The sequence below is a fragment of the Cervus canadensis genome, chromosome 2 (genome assembly GCF_019320065.1).
Source record: "Cervus canadensis isolate Bull #8, Minnesota chromosome 2, ASM1932006v1, whole genome shotgun sequence".
NCBI classification, from domain to species: Eukaryota; Metazoa; Chordata; class Mammalia; order Artiodactyla; family Cervidae; genus Cervus; species Cervus canadensis.
In genome coordinates this window covers 61,851,546-61,875,004 of record NC_057387.1, presented here as the reverse complement: position 1 = coordinate 61,875,004, position 23,459 = coordinate 61,851,546, and positions in this window count along the sequence as shown.

The window sequence follows — 23,459 nt, the reverse complement described above, 5'->3', positions numbered from 1 at the left end:
TGGATGCAAGCTCAAAAACGACAGAATGATCACCATTCGTTTCCAAGGCAAACCATTCAATATCATGATATACAAGTCTTTGCCCCAACCAGTAATGCTGAAGAAGCTGAAGTTGAATGGTTCTATGAAGACCTACAAAATATTTTAGAACTAACAGCCAAAAAAGATGTCCTTTTCATTACAGAGGCCTGGAATGCAAAAGTAGGAAGTTAAGAAACACCTGGAATAACAGACAAATTTGGCCTTGGAGTACAGAATGAAGCAGGGCAAAGGCTAATAGAGTTCTGCCAAGAGAAGGCATTAGTCATAGCAAGCACCCACTTCCAACAATATAAGAGAAGACTCTACACATGGACATCACCAGATAGTCAATACCAAAATCACATTGACTATATTCTTTGCAGCCAAAGATGGAGAAGTTCTATGCAGTGAGCAAAAACATGACTGGGAGTTGACTGTGGCTCAGATCATGAACTCCTTATTGCCAAATTCAGACTTAAACTGAAGAAAGTAGGGAAAACCACTAGACCATTCAGGTATGACTTAAATCAAATCCCTTACGATTATACAGTGGAAGTGAGAGATAGATTTATGGGACTAGATCTTATAGACAGAGAGCCTGATGAGCTATAGACGGAGGTTCATGACACTGTACAGGAGACAGGGATCAAGACCATCCCCATGGAAAAGAAATGCAAAAAAGCAAAATGGCCGTCTGAGGAGGCCTTACAAATAGCTGTGAAAAAGAGAAAAGTGAAAAGCAAAGGAGAAAAGGAAAGATATACCCATTTGAATGCAGAGTTCCAAAGAATAGTAAGGAGAGATAAGAAGGCCATCCTCAGTGATCAGTGTAAAGAAATAGAGGAAAGCAATAGAATGGGAAAGACTAGAAATCTCTTCAAGAAAATTAGAGATACCAAGGGAACATTTCATGCAAAGATGGGCTCAATAAAGGACAGAAATGGTATGGACCTAACTGAAGCAAAAGACATTAAGAAGAGGTGGCAGGAACACATAGAAGAACTCTACAAAAAAGATCTTCATGATCCAGATAATCACGATGGTGTGATCACTCACCTAGAGCCAGAAATCCTGGAATGGGAAGTCAAGTGGGCCTGAGGAAGCATCTCTACGAAAAAAGCTAGTGGAGGTGATGGAATTCCAGTTGAGCTATTTCAAATCCTACAAGATGATGCTGTGAAAGTGCTGCACTCAATATGCCAGCAAATTTGGAAAACTCAGCAGTGGCCACAGGACTGGAGAAGGTCAGTTTTCATTCTAATTCCAAAGAAAGGCAATGCCAAAGAATGCTCAAACTACTACACAACTGGACTCATCTCACACGCTAGTAAAGAAATGCTCAAAATTCTCCAAGCCAGGCTTCAGCAATATGTGAACCGTGAACTTCCAGATGTTCAAGCTGGTTTTAGAGAAGGCAGAAGAACCAGAGATCAAATTGCCAACATCTGCTGGATCATCAAAAAAGCAAGAGAATTCCAGAAAAACATCTATTTCTGCTTTATTGACTATGCCAAAGCCTTTGATGTGTGGATCACAACAAACTGCAGAAAATTCTTCAAGAAATGGGAATACCAGACAACCTGACCTGCCTCCTGAGAAGCCTGTATGCAGTTCAGGAAGCAACAGTTAGAACTGAACATGGAACAACAGACTGGTTCCAGATTGGAATAAGAGTACGTCAAGGCTGTATCTTGTCACCTGGCTTATTTTACTTATATGCAGAGTACATCATAAGAAATGCTCTGCTCGATGAAGCACAAGCTGGAATCAAGATTTCCAGGAATCCATAACCTCATATGACACCACTTTTCTGGCAGAAAGTGAAGTAGTACTAAAGAACCTCTTGATGAAAGTGAAAGAGGAGAGTGAAAAAGTTGGCTTAAAGCTCAACATTCAGAAAACTAAGATCATGGCATCCAGTCCCATCACTTAATGGCACATGGATGGGGAAGCAATGAAAACAGTGACAGACTTTATTTTGGGGGGCTCCAAAATCACTGCAGATGGTGACTGCAGCCATGAAATTAAAAGACGCTTACTGGTTGGAAGGAAAGTTATGACCATCCTAGACAGCATATTAAAAATCAGAGACATTACTTTGCCAACAAAGGTCCCTCTGGTCCAGGTTATGTCTTTACCAGTGGTCATGTATGGATGTGAGAGTTGAACTATAAAGAAAGCTGAGTGCCAAAGAATTGATGCTTTTGAACTGTGGTGTTGGAGAAGACTCTTGAATGTCCTTTGAATTGCAAGGAGATCCAACCAGCCCATCCTAAAGAAGATCAGTCCTGAGTGTTCATTGGAAGGACTTATTTTGAAGCTGAAACTCCAATACTTTGTTCACCTGATGTGAAGAGCTGACTCACTTGAAAAGACCCTGATTCTGGGAAAGGTTGAAGGCAGGAGAAGGGGACGACAGAGGATGGGATGGTTAAATGACATCACCGACTCAGTGGACATGAATTTGGGTAAACTCTGGGAGTTGGTGATAGACAGGGAGGCCTGCTGTATTGCAGTCCTTGGGGTCAAAATAGTTGGACACGACTGAGTGACTGAATTGAATTGAATTGATTAATACATATTTCCAATAGCAAAGAATTAGCAAAAAATTAGGTACCTTCAGGTAAGTGATCAAAGGAGGTGTTACTATTTTTTCATAACCCACATGTGTAGGATTTCAATGTAGATGTTGTGGGAGGCTCAGAAAACTAGTATCATTTTTTTGGCCTAGATGAATAAACTCATGATGCATACAAGGTAAGTGGCCGTGATGTTGAAGTTCCACAACAAAAGTCTGTATGATATCACTTTTTTTGTTCTCTGGCATCTTAGATAGATTGGAGTAGGATAGGAAACCATCTCGAAAGACTAAATTTTTACCAATAAAAGATAGAATCTACCCTAAGTGACTTATGTGAACCTGAAGAATCAGACATAATCTTATTTGACAATTTAAGTCCTTACTTTTTCATCACTATCCAAGCAGGTTAGGTGCTTATGAGCTAAATTATATCCAGTAGAGATAAAGTTGATGTTTCCCAGGTGGCACTAGTGGTAAAGAATCTGCTTGCCAATGCAAGAGACATAAGAGACTTGGGTGTGATCCCTGGGTCGGGAATACCCCCTGGAGAAGGAAATGGCAACCCACTCCAGTATTCTAGCCTTGAAAATCCCATGGATAGAGGAGCCTGGCAGGCTGTAGTCCATAGGGTCACAAAGACATGGTCACGACTGAAGCTACTTAGAACATAAAGTAGTTATTTTCTTGCTCACCTTAAAATGGTTTGTTACCTATTGACCTTACCATGTGCTCAGTCAGTCTGACTTTTTGCAACCCATAGACTATAGCACACCAGGCTCCTCTGTCCATGGAATTTTCCAGGCAAGAGTACTGGGGTGAGTTGCCATTTCCTACTGCAGGGGATCTTCCCAACCCGGTGATTGAACCCACATGTCTTAGCATCTCCTGCACTGGTAGGCAGATTCTTTATCACTATACCACCTGACCTTAATACATCTTTCAGGAATTAGGGAGCTTAGATAGGGTTAACAAAATTGTCTCTGATGGAAAATTCAGTTTATTTCTTCTTTAACTCCTAGTTGTCTTATGTTTTGCTGTTGTGCCCAACCCTGGGTTTAGTCATGTCCACTCTAAGATGACTCTTTCTAAAATTAAGGCAATTAACACCTACTGGTGAAACAAAATCAGTCTTCAGTGACTCATATTTCAGTTGTATTCACCAAGTCCTCTCAACATGTTTTATGGTTCCAATTATTTGTGTTCTTTATTGTAATTATCTTAAGAATGTTTTACTTCTTCAAATATATGCTCCTTGGCCAGTTGTTATTCAAATATCCCGTCTCTGTTTTCTTTTTCTCTAATTTGCCTGCATATAATTATGTGAGAGGAAGGTCAGGTGAAAGTAAATTTTTTATTTGGAGTATGGAGAATAACTTTACATATTGGAGTGACTTACAAGTCCCTATTTAAAATTTCTCTTCACATACAACTCACCAAAAAAATGTCTGGTCTAGAAATATGGACTTTATGCTACTTGTATAGGAAAAGTATGAAAAGGCTATGTTAATAGTAACAGATAGTTATGAAGTTACTATACTATGATATATTATGAAGTTTCTATGCTGTCATTTCCTTACCTTGTAATGCAGTGTACATTAACATGACATGTAATTGTGTAAAAGAGTGGGCTTGGTTGGGGGTGGGGTATGGATTGGATTACATATTCTATATCTTTCCATTCTTTCTAAGGAAAATTAAACTTACTTTTCAAGATAGGCCAAGAATTCTGCTCCTTTGCCCTTTTCCCCAAGAAAGCTGTCCCTAATTCTTTAAAAAAATTGACGAAAATTAAAAAAAAAATAAAAATAAAAAGCTTGATGAATAAAATGAATGGGGTGGTTCTATCTACACGTCTCATTGCAGGCTGGGGTGGCTGCTGGGACTCTTATGGGTCAATAATTAGATAAGGCATCTCCTGCAAAGATAAGGTGAGCATATCCAAGGGACTGTGACTCTGGGTGGACATGTCCTGGTCAATGGCCCCTAAATAGCTTGCATAAAACACTTCTCTCTATTGCTTTAAAAAAAATTGTCTTAACTCCTACTTTCACAATGTCTGTAAACTCATGCAGATTGAGAACACAAAAAAAGAATGCATGTAAATGGCTTTTAGATAATACAGATTTTGAGAATTGTGGTCATGAGTCTATACATTTCATGCATCTCTTTAAAATACTTTTGAAATGAATGGAAACAGGTGGGTTACTAAGCTCAAAGAGGTTGAGAACAATGTATACCATCTAATAAACAGTTAAGAAATTTTTCTGGAAAGAAGAGGGTAAAGGTAGGAACATTTTCTGTGAGGTCTGAATAAATTTGGAGGTCAAAGTTAAATGCAGTTCAATTAGCTTTACATATGGAAAATTGAATTGTCTTGTAGCTTTAAACAGTAGCACATATTTCAGATAACCATCTTTAAAATTTGTGTTACATTGATCCAAAGATATGGACCTGGGAAATCTTGGATGGGAGCGTATTTGAGAAGGAAGCTGTTAGAGGTGAGAGGAGAGAAAAGATCATTTTGGGGCTTCCAAAAGTTAATTTCACTTCTTGTTATGTTGTTTATTTATGGTAAGTAGCTGTAATTCTTTCTTTAATAGAAAAACAAATTTTGGTTGCACCCCCTAAGGTGCATGCACATGTGCATACACACACACACACACATACAGATACAAAGTTTTGGATACATGAAGGACAGAAGGCCTTATTTTCAAAGGATATACTTCTCTAGTGACCAAACCTTAATTTTCCTTGTGTCATGCTTCATTGTCTTTGGAGAGAATCTAGGAAAGACAGAAAGACAAATGTTAAGCAGAACTTGTGGGCCCAGGGAACACATTATTTCTGATGCTGTATAGACATTTAACAGTCTAAGCAAATGGAATTTTTTGTGGCTTATGCAATATTGCACACAATTCACAAAGATCGGGCTTCCACATAGAGATTTGTGGCTAAAAACGTAAATGAACCTCATTTGTTGTTCCTCTTCGAATATTTGTGTGATGATAAAACCTGTAAATGCATTTTTTTTTACTTTATTTTTAATTGAAGGATAATTGCTTTACAGTATTGTGTTGGTTTCTACCAAACATCAACATGAATCAGCCATAGGTTTACCCACGTCCCCTCAATGCATTTCTTTAAAAGTAAGTTCATGCATTTTCCCATTGCATCGCTAAATGTGATGGCTATCAACTGCCTCAAGAGACTGAAACATTCACAAAGTCAAATTTCATAGCTCTGTTAATTTCTTCATTTTCACATATTAATCAACATTATAGTTAGGAAAGAAAAAGTAAGGTTACCATTATCCAGATGAATATCACTTCATTTTCTCTTTTAATAAAATTTCTTACTTAGTCCCTAACCGTCATTAAAGTGAATTGAAATCATAGATGCATATAAAATAATAGGAAATCCAGTTGTGAAAACTGGATAAAATAACCGTTTTTATTTTCTACACTTTATTTTACATTGATATTTTCTTGTGGCCTTTTTCTCTCTGTTTTTTTTTTCCTTACTAGGCAGGCAATTCAACAATGGGATTTTTCCTCCTGAAATGCAGGAATACCCAGAGATTCCCAGTCAGTGAGGTTTACCTGGGTTTTAAAGAGGAAATTACCTTGACAGTGCCTGTTCCATATTAAATTTTATGTATAACAATTAAATATCACTCTGAGCCATCTGGTTTATTGGTTGTTTGAATTTAGATTTTTCAACCTGTCCTTCTAATTTACCCATAGTGGGACCAGATTTTCTCACTTAGTTTTTCATAAATGCTCTGCATGCAGCCAGTCCAGTAACCTCCCTGCTGATGAGGCTATAATGTGGTTCATGCTTTTCAAGTTATATATCTGTATACTAGACCTCATAAGGAAGTGTGCATATCTACAGTTTGTTCACACAAATAGATTGGGACATAATGCGATTTTCAGAAAAGTTACTTTCTTTTCTGGAAACTGGTTTGACTTTGTGGATTATCTCTCTTTTTTTGTTTGTTTGTTTTTTTGGGGGGGGATTATAATTATAGTCTGATATTGATGCTTTTGAACTGTGGTGTTGGAGAAGACTCTTGAGAGTCCCTTGGACTGCAAGGAGATCCAACCAGTCCATCCTAAAGGAAATATTTATTCATCCTAAAGTCCTGAATATTCATTGGAAGGACTGATGTTGAAGCTAAAACTCCAATACTTTGGCCATCTGATGTGAAAAACTGATTCATTTGAAAAGATCCTAATGCTGGGAAAGGTTGAAGGTAGGAGGAGAAGGGGACGACAGAGGATGAGATGGTGGGATGGCATCACTGACTCAATGGACATGAGTTTGAGTAAACTCTGGGAGTTGGTGATGGACAAGGAGGCCTGGCGTGCTGCAGTCCATGGGGTCACAGAGGGTCAGACACAAATGAGCGACTGAACTGAACTGAATTGATAGTTTGGTAAGAATTCTCTACTATATATGTTATACAGGCCCTTCATTAAATCTTTAAATTGAAGATAGCTATTTCCCTTCTATTAATTCATCCAAAAATCATTCTAAGTGGATGAGAAGAGAAAAAATACCCACATTTCTTTTGAGCTTTTATTTTAGAAGATTCTTTAGGTTATCAAGTTAAGGGAGCATATCTAAGCTCAAAAACCAAATTACTTTCTACTAAAATTTATATACTTTCCTATTTTTCAAACCCTTAAGTTGCATAGTAGAATGTGTAGCATAAATAATATATAAATTCAATAAAAAGGAAAGCTAGCTGGACCTTCATGTTAGCAAAACAAAACTGCTTAGACATTTAATATCCTGTTAAAATAATTTTAGGCTTTTGTTTTTATAATTTAAGCACCAACAATAGAAAATCAATCCATTTACATAATTTATAGTCTTCAAATGTTTTATATTTTAGCTAGGTCTTTTATCAACAGTAAAAATATTAGAAAATACAAAGAAAAATAATCACTCATATATAGACTATCTAGAATTAACAACCATAAATTGTGTCATATTTTCTTTATGCTTTTATTAAAGCATTATATATATAATATAAATATAAATATTATGTACAAAATGTATATATAGATATATCACTTCAAGAAGTATTTGTTAAGCACTAGGTCTTCACAGGTGGCTCAGTGGTAAAGGATCTGCCTGCTAATGCAGAAGATGCCAGAAATGTGGGTTCACTCCCTCAGTCAGCAAGATCCCCTGGAGTAGGAAATAGCAACCCACTCCAGTATTATTGCCTAGATAATCTCGTGGACAGAGGAGTGTGGTGGGCTGCACGGGATGGCAAAGAGTTGGACATGACTGAGTGATTGAGCATGCAAGCATGCAAGTGCGGGACATTGTGCTGGGTATTGAGACTACATATGTGAATGGCATAGACAATAATCTTTTCCTTCTTGGAACCTATTTCTAGTGAGGAGAGACGAAATTAAGCAATAGGGTAATAACACATAGCTAGTATCCTAGAAGAGTGTAAGTCTTATCAGATAGAAACAGAAGGATTGAGAATGCAGGGTGGGAATTGGCCTGCTGTTTTAAATGAAGGGAGGCAGTGATGGTGGGCCCATGAAGTAAGAGAACTGGCCATGTAAATAATTTGGAAGAATACTCCAGGAAGAACAAAGAGCCAGTGAGACGGCCAGAGGTGGGTGTATTCTAAGAACAGGGAGGAGGGTAGTGTGTCTAGAGTAGAGCTGGTCACTAGAGAGACACAGTGGACAAGGACAGAGAGATTACTAGGGACTCAGGTCTTGTAAGATTTTACAATCTTTCTTTTTTTTTCATTTATTTTTATTAGTTGGAGGCTAATTACTTTACAATATTGTAGTGGTTTTGTTATATATTAACATGAATCAGCCAAGGATTTACATGTGTTCCCCATCCCGATCCCCCCTCCCACCTCCCTCTCTACCCGATCCCTCTGGATCTTCCCAGTGCACCAGGCCCGAGCACTTGTCTCATGCATCCAGCCTGGGCTGGTGATCTGTTTCACCTTAGATAATATACATGTTTTGATGCTGTTCTCTCAAAACATCACACCCTCCCACAGAATCCAAAAGTCTGTTCTGTACATCTGTGTCTCTTTTTCTGTTTTGCAATCTTTCTTAAGCCTTTGACTTTACTCTTAATGAAATGGAGTGATATGCTCTTAGTTTTTAACAGTAACCCTCATGCCCTAGCTCTAGTCCCTTCCTCTTTCTTGAGGCAATCACAATCATGATTTGTTGAGTACATTTCTCATCTCCATGTGTATAGTCTTATATAAAACACTTGTTGTTGTTCAGTTGCTCAGAAGTATCCAACTCTTTGATACCCCTGAACTGCAGCACACCAGGCTTCACTATCTCCTGGAGTTTGCTCAAACTCTGTCCACTGAGTTTATGTAATGTAATACAATATGTAATACATGTAATATAATACTTGTATATGCAAAAAAAGAATTTCTAATAAGGTAAATCTTTTACTTAAGATTTTTCTGCTTCTGAGGGGATAATAAATAGTTTCTACAACAAAGAAATACTGTAGTATATAGAAATTACTTGCACTAAGAGTCTGAAAATTGTAATACATGCACAGTATTCTTCCCCATGTGGAAATTTTGTCTTTGTAACAAGATTCAAGTTGTTGAAGGACCCTTCCCCAAGTGATTTGCAATGCTACCCTTCATTTTCCCAGGTTGCTGACTGGGACTGACCCTTTTGTTTATGAAATTTTTATGGGCAGACAATATTATTTATTTATCTTTGTTTCCATAGTAATTGCAAGGGGCCAGCTAACAGAGAAGTATTTATAAAAGAGATGTCATTTGAACCAGAACTTGACAGAAAATTTATAATTTACCAAGAGCATAGGTTTTCACTTAATTTGGTTTAGCAAATATGTATGAAAGTAAATATAAAAAGTATAAACTATTCTGTTTTCTACAATGCCACTCTAAATTTCTTTAGAGCTGAATTCTGCAGTTTAATATTTGAATAACTATGAAGCATGTGATCTGTAATATTGTATACATCATGTTAAAAATGATATTTATTTGTTTACTTATTTAATGGGAAACAATTATTTGATTCTAATCTATAAAGGGTTGTAACTCAAGTCATAGAGTATAAAAACAGCCAAGTCATCCTCTACCCTTGCAAAGCTCATGGTCTATTCAGGAGGCTCAATGCATGAATAAATAACTTTGATGTAACAGAGCTATAGGTGAGACACATGTGGAGGACAATGAAATGTAGTGAAGGAAGGTTAGCCTTGTGATGGAGAGTCAGGGAAGCCTTCACAGAAGTGATCATGTTTGAGTTGAATCTCAATAAGAAAATTTAAAGTTCACCAGGCAGAAAAAAGAAATGCATTTTCTTACCAGTGGGAATGACAGGCTCATAGGCACAGAGGCATGGTGGAGCATGGCATGTTCAGGAAATAGCAACTGACCTTTTAAAACTAAAGCAAAAACGTCAGGAGTTGGGAAAGGAGTTGAAGATTAATCTGGAAAAATAGATTGAGGTCAGATTTTTAAGGGATTTGTATGAAGAGGTTGCACATAATTTTGAAGGCAAAGAGTAATCATTGAAATTTTGAAATAGGCCAGTCACATGGTCAAGCCTGTTGTTTAGAAAGTAACTGATGTCAGACTGATGGATAAACTGAAAGGCATACAGACTAAATCTTACTAATGTGTATTTTTATAGATAAAACAAACAATGAAATTTTAGATTTCTGTAATACATTCTTAACTGGTCTTCCTCTTCATCGTTGACTCTCTTAATCACAACACCACAGCAGTCAAAGCTATTCTTTAAAAAAAGAAACAAATCAGGTCATGTCACTTTTCTGCTCAGCCCTTGTAATTGATTCTCCAAATCATCCAGAGCAAAATCCTTGTAATCAGGAGCACACATGTTTCTGTCACATTCCAACCCCACTGGCCTTGCTGATCGTCATACACACCAGATATGCTCCCATCCTAGGATCTTTGCTACATAAATGCAGGGTTGATGCCCTCACTGCTTTTAAATCTTGGCTCAACTGTCGCCTTCTTATAGAGGACTTTCTTGGTCACCCTGTTTAAAATTGGAAACATCTATTTCCACCTAGCATTCACAGTTTCTTCCATCCTGTTCTCCTTTTATCCTCCAAAGCATTTGTTACACTCCAATGTATTATATAATTTACTTTTTAAATTATGCTTATTGTCCTCCTCCTTTGCTAGAATTTAAGGTAGGGATCCTCTATTTTGTTCAGTAGTGTATCCCAAAGTGCCTAGAACATTGCTGCATAGAAGGGTCTTGATATTAGTTTTTTTGATGAATGAAATGATGACATCCTTGACAATAAGTCATGGGCAGGTGAATTGTTGGAGTGAAGACTTTTAAGATGAATTTCAGCGGAGTTGTTGGTGGAACTGGTTTAATCTGGTCATAAAGAGAGAAATAGGATCTGGTTCATTTCTCTAGCTTGTTTGAATAACTGGGTAAGAGTCCTATTAGCTGACATTCTCCTCTTATTTCCAATATTAATTTTAAAACCACATAGAAACTGTATAAAATAAATTATGCACAAGTTAAAATTTTAAAAATTCTCTTATAACTTCTGGTTATACAAATATGCATTGTCATTTCTTTAATGTCTGATAAATATTTTATAGTTCTACCTTGGAAGAGAGAGAAAGAGAGAGGACTTCAAATTTTCATCTGCCTTTCTTGAATTATTTTAAGCAAAGGGAAAAATAGATCATTTTCTAATTTATGTCTAGTTCAAACTACTGCTCTTGCTTTCTTTACTATGATCCACTTGATTCTGGTTACTTTGAATCTCAGCTCTTACTATGAGCACAGTTACTTGCTCTAGAAGTAGAGTGGTATTCTGTAAGGACAAGGATTCTGACTGTTGTGTTGTGTTTGGAACAGTGTGTTCCTGTGGGGAGAATAAGAAAAAATTTACTCAGGCGTGGATACTCTTTTTATTATTTATTTACTGACCACACCACACAGCTTGTGGGATCTCACTGACTTGGCCAAAAATTTCATTCGCCTCTTTCCTCAACATCATGTGCAGGTCCCCAAGGAGAATTTTGGCAAACTCAGTAGTTCCTTGATCATGAATTAAATCCAGGCTCTTGGCAACAAAAGCATGCAGTCCTCACCTCCGGATCACCTAGGAATTCCCTCAGGCTTGGATTCAATAGAGTTATTTTTAAATTCCAGCTTTGTTAACTTATGAGCAATGCCTCCTAAAACAAATTATTTAACCTCATCAAGAATCGACTCCTTTATTCGTCAAATGATACTGGCATACAGATTTGTTGTGAGATGAAATGCAATGTTTTTGAAAATTGTGAAAGTGCAAAAAAAAAAAAATGTAAAATAAACATACACACCATTGCAAAGAGCATGGTGGGATCTACAAGGAATTAGGAAGAGAAATTCCTGGTAAAAGAAAAACTAGTTCTATAAGTTTTACTTGTTGCTAGGTTCTAGAGGTTTTTTTGTTTGTTTTTTTCTTCTTCTTCTTCTTAACCTAATAAATAGTCACAGACTATGTATCCCATTTCATATTTTTGTTCCACAACTTGCCTTGGAGTATCACTACTCAGGGACCCCTCTAAACTTCCTGTTAACTCATACCAGGATTTTTTCTGACTAGAAATGCTTCCAAATTAGCATCTCTGAGGGAGTTAAGTGTTTTAAAAAAATTAATCAGTGACTCTCATTTCACCTTCAGAGTATTGCCAGAATCTGATAGTGTGTACCTTCTAATATTGCTTCATGCTTTTTCTTATTAAAACTAAGATTTGAGTTTTCCATCTTGATTGCATGCTTGGAAATTTCCATAATTGGTAATCCCCTTATTATTTTTCCTGCAATCATTATTGCTAAAGTTCCTCTCACGTTGCTTAATCAAAGTCAATGGTAACATTTTATGTTCTCTCTCTCTCTCTTTTATTTTTGTACTTGGAAAACTTAATAATTGAAGCAATAAAAGATTTTTTAGCGAGAGAGGGTTATTTTGACCTCCAGAGAGCAAAGGTATTAATGTAAGACAGTTTAATGCACTAACTAGGGGACTGCTTTCCTCTATCTTTCACAAATTACTTAGTTTCTGACCACACAGAATTTAGAAAGATTACTAATGCTACTGACTACTAGATGTTTGTTGATGTGTGTAAGTCACAGTATGTATGCCTGTAAAATGGATATTTCCCTGGAAAGCAGAGTCAAGGTGTAAGCTTTAATTTTCACTCAGTACAAATGGATCTCAACTTGGGGATGATTTGCTTGTATCTAAGAAACATCTGGGGATCTTTTTGATGTCAACACTAGCAGAATATTATTGATATCCAGTGAGCAGAGGCCAGGAGTGCTGTTCAACATCCTACAATGGGCAAGACAACTTCCCAAAACAAAGATTTATTAGCCCCAAATCTCACACTGCTCTGCTGCTGCTGCTGCTAAGTTACTTCAGTTGTGTCCGACTCTGTGTGACCCCATAGATGGCAGCCCACCAGGCTCCCCAGTCCCTGGGATTCTCCAGGCAAGAACACTGGAGTGGGTTGCCATTTCCTTCTCCAATGCATGAAAGTGAAAGTGAAGTCGCTCAGTCGTGTCTGACTCTTCTTGACCCCATGGACTGCAGCCCACCAGGCTCATCCATCCATGGGATTTTCCAGGCAAGAGTACTGGAGTGGGGTGCCATTGCCTTCTCCAACACTGCTCTAAATTCCCTCATATCTCAGTTGGTAAAGAATCTGCCTGTGATTCAGGAGACCCAGGTTCAATTCCTGGGTGGGAAAGATTCACCTGGAGAAGGAAATGGCAACCCATTCCAGTATTCTTGCATGGAGAATCCTATGGACAGAGGAGCCTGGCGGGCTATAGTCCCTGGGGTTGCAAGAATCAGACATGACTTAGCAACTAAACCACCAAGAGGGCATTGAAGTAAGTTACCAAAAACTTCATCTGAATCTGCCATTAGCTAGGTCTTAGGCTAATCATTTTGCTTTTCTATGCCTCAACCCTCATATCTGAAAAATTAAAAAAAAAAATAAGCCACATCATTTGCTAATATGTTTTAAGCTACAAATTTCTATGAATATTTTCTGATTCTTTCCTGAAATTAGATGCCAATTGGTGGGAATGGAATTTTTTTTTCTTAAGCAGCTCATTAAAATTTAGCCAAATACACAAACATCGATAATTTGCAGTCAGTGGAGAACACACCTGATTTTAACAGAGCTCAAAATATCAACTTAGAAGCAATTCAATTATGTTTACAGAATTTTCTTTCAAGATAGGATAAAACACAGTTGTCAGCAGTATCCAACAGCAGGCATTTTCAGGGAATTCCCTGTGAAATTACTTTTGATGGGTCTGTCAGATGATATTGGCTTATTTATATATTTTGCTTCTAATTACTTTGTCAATTTCAGTATCTTGAATAACTCTTGATAAAACTACAATAAAAGTTTTGCAAAACTTTCAATATCTATTCCTCAAGATATTTTCTGCTTATTCCAAATCAAAGAAAAAATCTGATAGCTATAAATTTAACAATGAATATTGTGTTAATTATTTATGTGAGCATCAGAAAGTTTTGAATAAATGGGCATAAAAGCAATATGCTAGAGATTAATGAAGAAAGTAACAGCAATTCCATTTCGAACCAATTCTCCCAATGTTGTTCTTTCAGGGAATTCTCCCTCACCCAAGAATGCATATTAAAGCATCCTGGTACAGTTCAGATTGAGTTGATAGTAGGTATTATAAAATGTTGGAGGAGGGCATGGCAACTCACTCCTGTATTCTTGCCTGGAGAATCCCATGGACAGAGGAATCTGGTGGGCTACTATATGAGTAGGGTGGCATATCTGTCTATAGGGTCTCACAGAGTCAGGCATGACTGAAGTGACAGCAGTCACTAACTCATGATAAAGTGTCCTTATGCTTATTTTCCTCTGGGAAATCAACAGTCCCCACACTAATAGTTCTCGGTAACTCAGAGTGATGGTGTGTGATTGTTATATTTTCTTTTAGAGGGTCACTAATTTATTCAGAAAACACCAATTGACAACTTGCTGTGTACCAAGAACAGAGCTCTAACTTGGGTCAGTTCACACGTTAGACCTGTCTGTTCAGTATTTTTAACTGAACAGAAACACTATTCTCTGGCATCTTCACTTTAGCATGTGCTATCTATTGCTTTTTTCTCAGTGATCACTCCATGTAATGTCATCTTTATTGCTCTTCTCAAATTCTTAAAACATTTATTTATTCCACCTTGTTTGTTACTAACACATAAGCTCTCTGTATATTTTGCTCCCCATGTTGTTTCTGCATTCTCTAGAGCTTTACCTTCTAGATACAGTGAGCACAGCTTCAAAACTGGCCAACTGTCTCACTCCAAAAATTGATTGTAAATTACTCCATCTTGTCTTATGGTATTAATTAAAACTCATTGTTGGCACTGAAGACATTGCTCAAGAATGTACATGTTCAATAATACTTCACTGGAAAAAAGATTTAGAACACAGAGGTGAATTGGCCTCACAATTTACAGTTGCATGGAAAAAACTCTTTTTTTACCCAAATTTCTGTTTTGAGAAATTTCAAACCAACACTCAAAGTTGAAAAACATATATACATATACAAATATATATATATATATATATATATAAACACTTTTATTTCTCCAGCTGAATCTACTAATGATTAATATTTTACCACTTTAACTCTCTTTACACACCCGCCCACACACATATTTTTGTTGAGCCATTTTTAAATAAGTTGCATAAACCATGATTCTAACTACTTCTGTATGTAGCTCTCAAAGTTAGAATGTTTTAAAAAATGAGGATATTTTTTCACATAATCACTAGAATTACATATCTATAACTCTCAAAGATTTTTAACAGATAAAAATCTTACCTTATATAAGATCCATTACCAAATGACCTTAGTTGTCCCAATAATATCCTTTGTAACCATTTTGTTGTGTTGAACCAAGATTCAAAGATCACACATTATAGTTAAATGCCATAGCTCTTTAGTCTTATTTCAACTAAAATAGTGCCCTGTCATTAAAAAAAAAAAAAAAAACTCTTACAATAATGAAATTTTTGAAGAATCCAAGTTAGCTGCTTTTGTTTTATAATATTTACGTTTGTCTAATTATTGCCTTGTGATTTAATTCAAATTAAACATTCATGTTAAGAAGCTTACATAGCTGGTGCTGGATCCTTCTTGGTGTATCTCATGAAGAATCATATGTAACATCAGTTTATTATTGGTAATGTTTGTTTTCTCCATTGTAGGGGCTCCTTTGCCCATTGTGATTTTTAACCTCAATTTAAAACAAAATTTAAACAAATATACCTAGAATTTGTGTGTGTGTGTGTTTGAGAATTTATTAATGGTTTGGAGAAGAGAGATGACATCTTTACCGTCTTGAGAGTATAAATTCTGGAGAGAGCCATTACTCCTCTTTCACTTACTAGGATAGTTACTGCAATGTTCTTATTCTCCCATGATTCTATCCATCCTCCATGACTTCTTGGGCATGAAACTGTGCAACCATTTCTAACTTTTGATCAAATGTAATATCTGTTTAATTTCATACAATTATTACTTCAAGTTGGTAAAATAAAGCCCAGGATTAATTACTTATAATGTACCAACCTTGTATAGGAAAGGAAGTGGAAGTCACTCATTCCTGTCTATTTATAGCCCCATAGACTGTAGACTGCCAGCCTCCTCTCTCCATGTTTCTTGACTGAGACAGACAGTCAACCCTCTGTCTGAGTGGGTTGCCATTTCCTTCTCCGGAGGCTCTTCCTGACCCAGGCTCTTCCATACCCTGTCTCCACAATGCAGGCAGATCCTTTACCATCTGAGACACAAGGGAAGGATATAAAAGTAAAGGAAAGTAGATACAATATTGCAAATTATAAATACACCTGCTACACAGTATAAAATTTTAGCACATTTCCTAGTTCTTTTCTGGGCACTAAATCTTCAGTTCAGTTCAGTCACTCAGTTGTGTCCGACTCTGTGACCCCATGGACTGCAGCACACCAGGCTTCCCTGTCCGTCACCAGCTCCTGGAGCCTACTCAAACTCATGTCCACTGCGTCGGTGGTGGATCCAAACATCTCATCCTCTGTCATCCCCTTCTCCTCCTACCTTCAGTCTTTCTCAGCATCAGGGTATTTTCCAATGAGTCAGTTCTTTGCATCAGGTGGCCAAAGTATTGGAGTTTCAGCTTCAGCAACAGTCCTTCCAATGAGCATTCAGGACTGATTTCCTTTAGGATGGACTATTTGAATCTCTTCGCAGTCCAAGGGACTCTCAAGAGTTCTCCAGCACCACAGTTCAAAAGCATCAATTCTTCGGGGCTCAGCTTTCTTTACAGTCCAACTTTCACATCCATACATGATTACTGGAAAAACCATAGCTTTGACTAGATGGACCTTTGCTGGCAAAGTAATGTCTCTGCTTTTTAATATGCTGTCTAGGTTAGTCATAGCTTTTCTTTCAAGGAACACGCATCTTTTGATTTCATGGCTGCAATCACCATCTGCAGTGATTTTGGAGCCCCCCAAATTTAAGTCTGTCACTGTTTCCATTGTTTTCCCCATCTATTTGCCGTGAAGTGTTGGGACCGGATGCCATGATCTTAGTTTTCTGAATGTTGAGATTTAAGCCAACATTGAAGCTAAATCTTAAAGATTTAAGCTAAATCTTAGTAACTAGCAAATCTGGGACTTCTGTTGTACCAAAAGCTTTTATAGTGGCAGTGAATAAGAAATATGAATATATGTTGTTTTCTAAAATAATATTCTGGCCTGCTATTGTTGAAATTCCTAAGTTGTAGAACTCAAATATATGTTTTAGGAAGAGATCATATTAGATTTTACACATTTGTTTTCTTGTCATTTTTTCCTAGGTCTACTTTAAAATCTAGAAGAATATATCAATATGCCCAGGAGCTTTACCACAATTTACACTCTGACCAAAACAACAACACATAGAGATAACACACACTATTATAAATAAAATAATATGAACACAATATTATTGTTTCTGTGGCTGTTTTATACTTTGCTAAGAACTTTATCAGTGCTAGGAGAAAGTGTAATGAAAAGATTGATGAAAATCTGTGTCCTTTAGGGGGGATTTTCCTCTTGTCCATAATGATGCAGAACTATTTTCATTTTCTAATTTGGGAAGGCAGCCAAATGTCCTACTGGGTTTGTTCTTCTCTGTTCCAGAGAATTATTTGAACTCAACAGGCCAAATTGATCACATATATGTCTTCATTTGATTAGCATATTATACTGGTGGATTACATAAACTTACTTCCTCAGCTTTAAGATTGGAAATTTATTTTGTTTAAATAAGAATAGAAATACTCTCCATACTACTTAAATTTAACTATGTCATAGAGTGAAACAATTTTCCCTGGAGGATAGGGAATATAGTATGAAAAATAGTACAATGACTATAAGTCAACATGAGGTCTGTGCTTTAATTACTCAACATTTCACATTTGTTGCCTGTAAACTATTACTTATTTACAAATGGACTTTCCAAGTAATAAACTTTGGCAAATAATACTTTCCAAGAACAAAGTTTGTGCCTACAAACAAAGTTTAATTCATACATTAATTCACTTGACTTAATTCTACCTTGAAACAGAGTGAAAAGTAAGATTTATTTCAAATGTACTTGAGTGATATAGACAGTTGACAGACCACAGACCATATTTCTATTTTGTGCTTCTTCTGTATCAGTAATTTATAAGCTGAACCAGATGACTTTCAAGTCTTGGGTAAGACCCTCAGTATATGAAATGTAAAAAAAAAATTCATACATTTTGTTTTCTGGGGTATAGCTAATCAATAGGCCAATTTACTTGAGGTTCAACATCTATTTCCAATATTAAATGGATACTATAAAAAAATCAGCTCTATGTGTCTGCTTCTCCTGTGAGACCTGAAAGGCTGTATAGAAAACCAGTGTGGTGATGGAGCAGACAGTTCTGGAATCTGTATGACCTGTGCCCCAGGACAAATAAGAATCATCTGTACCATCAGAAGTGTTGACTTCTACCTGCTATGGTATCATTAAGGTATATATTGTGAAAGCAATTCATGACTAAGCACAGATAAACGTCATTACTCATATTCTCTTCTGATAAAATTAGGTAGTGGAAACATTCTGTGAGAGTTCTCTCTTTCATCCAAGTGGTTTTCTTTGGGAACCCTTTTGTTCCCTTTTCTGTTAGATTGATCACTTCTTTATGGAAGTACTTTGATTTGATCATTTAGTGAGAGAAATATGTAGGAAAGAGCATTATGCAAATGAGAAATCCCTCTGTAAAATTTTAAAAGCTAAAATTTTAATTCCCTCTGTTCTATACTTAATATCTCTCAACTAAACAGTTAATATTATTACTATTTCCTTATGGTACTATTAATTAACTTTCTGCCCAGTATGTTCTTTCCTTCTCTATTTATAAATATGTTACAGTGTCTCTAACTGAAGGAAGAATGAATAAATCACAAATTTGAAATATATTCCTCAGCCATGAACTTCACAGGAAACCAGTGTTCACTACAGAGGCTGAAGTTTTTATATTTAAAGAGCACTTTAAATCAGTGATACTTGAGTGGTACTGAATAATTTGAGCTAGTTTTTCCCAATTGTTTAATGTCTCATAAATGAACCATTACTAAAAATAATGCAATGTTCACTTCTAATTTTCAAATAATTTTTGCATGGATCTTGCTTTTAATTTAAATAATATTTTGTAAATTAACAATCTGTGCCCTAAACGACCTTTCACCCTCTTTATAACATCTCTGTTGTAGACATAAAGATAAATTTGCCTTTATTAGATCAGTCTTATATAGCAATAACAGAGTATCATTTTATTTCTCTTCAAGAAAGCATGCTGATAGATTTACAGTGTAGTTTGCAACTATGGTCCAAATACCATTTATTCTTTTCAAAGGAAATGATAGTGACTCTGTTCTGCTCCATAATCCTTGTTAAGTTATTCAACATATGATCAAGGACATTTCCTTAAGAAAATAAAAAGAATGTTCTCAGTTTATCAATTGTTCTATCATTAGGAGTCCAAAGTGTACACTTTTCTTGGATCATTAGGCAATCTTGTAATAGGAAGATTTTAATTGAAATGTCTGAAACAATTTGTTCATAGCTGTAAGTCTACAACCATGGTGTTAAAAGCTCCCTAATGGCCAGGGTATTTTCAGAATTCCCATGTGATATATACCACTGAAGACAAGATACTACGAAAATTTCTACAGATGGCTGCTTAATGTGTAAATTAATCTGACTCAGTAAGGATCATGCCAGTCACTGGCAGCTATAATTACAGATCAGAATAAAATCTTGCTCTACAAATTTATTCAACTAGAGAACTGTAACATATATGCAAGTTTATTAAATACTTTAATTATTTACTGTCAGAATTTGTGACACGTGTGCTTCAACTTGCAAACACTAATAGGAATGATATTGCACCATGTTACTAGCATAAAACAAGCAAGGTAGTTAAAATGCACACACACACAGGAGAGACACACTGCAAAACAACAAAACCAAACATCTATCTCCAAATACAATGGATTTTCAAAGAAAATGAATCAAACAGCAAACTAGTCAGCATGGGCATGTTGAAGGACCCAATTAAATATGAAGCTGATACTTCTTCACATTTTTATAACCTTAAAATTAAAATCTAAGTTATCCCAATCAAGCCCTTATTAACTAGTTGCACTAAGAGATCAATTCTGACTTCAAGGTAGCAGCTGAAAGTTTGTTTAAGACAAGCATATTTACACTTAATGAGATTCATATGAATTTTCAGCTTTTATTTGAAGAGTTTAGGAAAGCACTAACCTTGAAAAGCACATCTGTTCCTGTTACTAGTCCTGGAAGACAGTTTCCTTCCTCTTATTAACTGCAAGAAACAGAATTCTCTGGGAAAAACACAGGGCAATTGACAAAAAATCTATTTTTTTTTTCCTTTGCAGGGGTAAGCTTTAATCCTGTTCTTACTCAATTAAAGTAAACCTTAATTAAACAAATCTGAAGTTCTCATTCATTTACAATAATGGAAGAAGAGGTAGAATAAGATGAGATCTCCTATTATAATTTCAAAGCGACCAGTATTTCCCTTGACGGTAGCACGTTTTAAAAGTATTCATGAGCCAAACTCTCCACCGGATAATGTGTAATGCAGGCTTCTCTCCTTACATGATGCCACTCTGTCAATGGAAAGATGATTAAACTATGTACATCTTTCCTCACATTCATTAAGAAGCTGTGTAGCATGATGTAAGGGACACAAGGCAGGAAGTCAGGACCTTGGTTTCTGCAAAAATAAGTGACTGTCAGCAAAGCACTTAACCTCTGTGAACCCCAGTTGCCTCATCTATAAAATGAGAGGCTTGGCCAGACGCATCTAAGGTGTCTCTTTCACTTCAATAGTTGTTTCATTCTATAAAGCAATGTATATACAAAGAAGTGAACTGATTCCTTTCTTTAGATAATGCTGGCCATTCAACACTGCTCATCTCATTGATATGAATGTTTCAAGCAAAATATTTTGCCTTACTTTTCCATTTCACTTGAAAGACAAGAGGAGAGTGAAAAAGTTGGCTTAAGCTCAACATTCAGAAAACTAAGATTATGGCATCCGTTCCCATCACTTCATGGTAAATAGAAGGGGAAAGAGTGGAAACAGTGGCTGACTTTATTTTTGGGGGCTCCAAAATCACTGCAGATGGTGATTGCAGCCATGAAATTAAAAGATGCTTACTCCGTGGAAGGAAAGTTATGACCAACCTAGACAGCATATTAAAAAGCAGAGACATTACTTTGTCAACAAAGGTCCATCTAGTCAAGGCTATGGTTTTTCTAGTAGTCATGTATGGATGTGAGAGTTGGACTACAAAGAAAGCTGAGCACCGAAGAATTGATGCTTTTGAACTGTGGTGTTGGAGAAGACTCTTGAAGAGTCCCTTGGACTGCAAGGAGATCCAACCAGTCCATCCTAAAGGAGATCAGTCCTGAATGCTCATTGGAAGGACTGATGTTGAAGCTGAAACTCCAATACTTTGGCCACCTGATGCGAAGAGCTGACTCATTTGAAAAGACGCTGGTGCTGGGAAAGATTGAGGGCAGGAGGAGAAGGGGACAACAGAGGATGAGATGGTTGGTTGGCATCACCGACACAATGGACATGGGTTTTGGTAGACCCTGGCAGTTGGTGATGGACAGGGAGGCCTGGTGTGCTGCGGTTCATAGGGTTGCAAAGAGTCAGACACGACTGAGCGACTGAACTGAACTGAAAGACACAAAAAGCCTGACATCTAAATAGAAGAGGTATGTGCCTACATAGTGTGCTTTGAGACATCCTTGAAATGTATAGATCATCAAAGACTTAAAATTTTTCAGCTTTAGAATCACTCTTTCTTGTATAGATGGCAGCATTTTTCTGTAGGCATTGAACCTGAAGCTGATATGCTGTTGGTTTTGTCAAATTGGAAAGATGAATGCTTATTATAAAAGTCAATTGTTGTTGAGTTTTCTTAGTTGTGTTCGACTCTTTGCGACCCCATGAACTGCAGCATTCCAGACTTCCCTGTCCTTCACCATCTCCTGGAGCTTGCTCAAACTCATGCCCATTGAGTTGGTGATGCCATCCAACCATCTCATCCTCTGTCATCCCCTTCTCCTCCTGCCTTCAATCTTTCCCAGCATCAGAGTCTTTTCCAATGAGTTAGCTCTTTACATCAGGCAGCTAAAGTATTGGAGCTTCAGCTTCAGCATCAGTCCTTCCAATGAATATTCAGGGTTGATTTCCTTTAGAATTGACTGGTTTGATCTTGCTGTCCAAGGGACTCTTAAGATTCTTCAACAGCACCACAATTCAAAGGCATCAATTCTTCAGCATTCAGCCTTTTTTATTGTCCAGCTCTCACATCCTTGCATGACTACTGGAAAACCCATAGTTTTGACAATATGTACCTTTGTAGACAAAGTTATGTCTCTGCTTTTTAATAGGCTGTCTAGGTTTGTCATAGCTTTTCTTCCAAGGAGCAAGCGTCTTTTAATTTCATGGCTGCAGTCACCATCCATAGTGATTTTGGCGATCAATAAAATAAAGTCTGTCACTGTTTCCATTGTTTCCCCATCTATTTACCAGGAAGTACCATACCAGTCCCATGGATGGATGCCATGATCTTTGTTTTTTGACTGCTGAGTTTTAAACCAACTTTTTTACTCTCCTCTTTCACCTTCATCAAGAGGCTCTTTAATTCCTGTTCACTTTCTGGCATAAGTGTGGTATCATCTGCATATTTCAGGTTATTGATATTTTTCCCAGTAATCTTGATTCCAGCTTGTGCTTCATCCAGCTCGGCATTTCACATGATGTACTCTGCATATAAGTTAAATAAGCAGGGTGACAATATAAAGCCTTGATGTATGCCTTTCCCAATTTGGAACCAGTCCGTTGTTCCAAGTCTGGTTCTGACTGTTGCTTCTTGAACTGTATAGGTTTCTCAGGAGACAGGTAATGTGGTCTGGTATTTCCTTCTCTTTAAGAATTTTCCATAGCTTGTTGTGATCTACACAGTCAAAGGAAGCTCAACACTAAAGTGTAAATATATTTTCTCAATCATCTAACTGGGAACCCCTGTTCTGGAGTCCAATAGGGAGGATTTGGATGAAGAGTTAAGATTGATCAGGGGTATTGTGGTGCAGATGAATAGACATTAGTAATACTTGGAAAAGAAGCTTTAGGAACTCCATGTCTCAAAGTGTTTGAG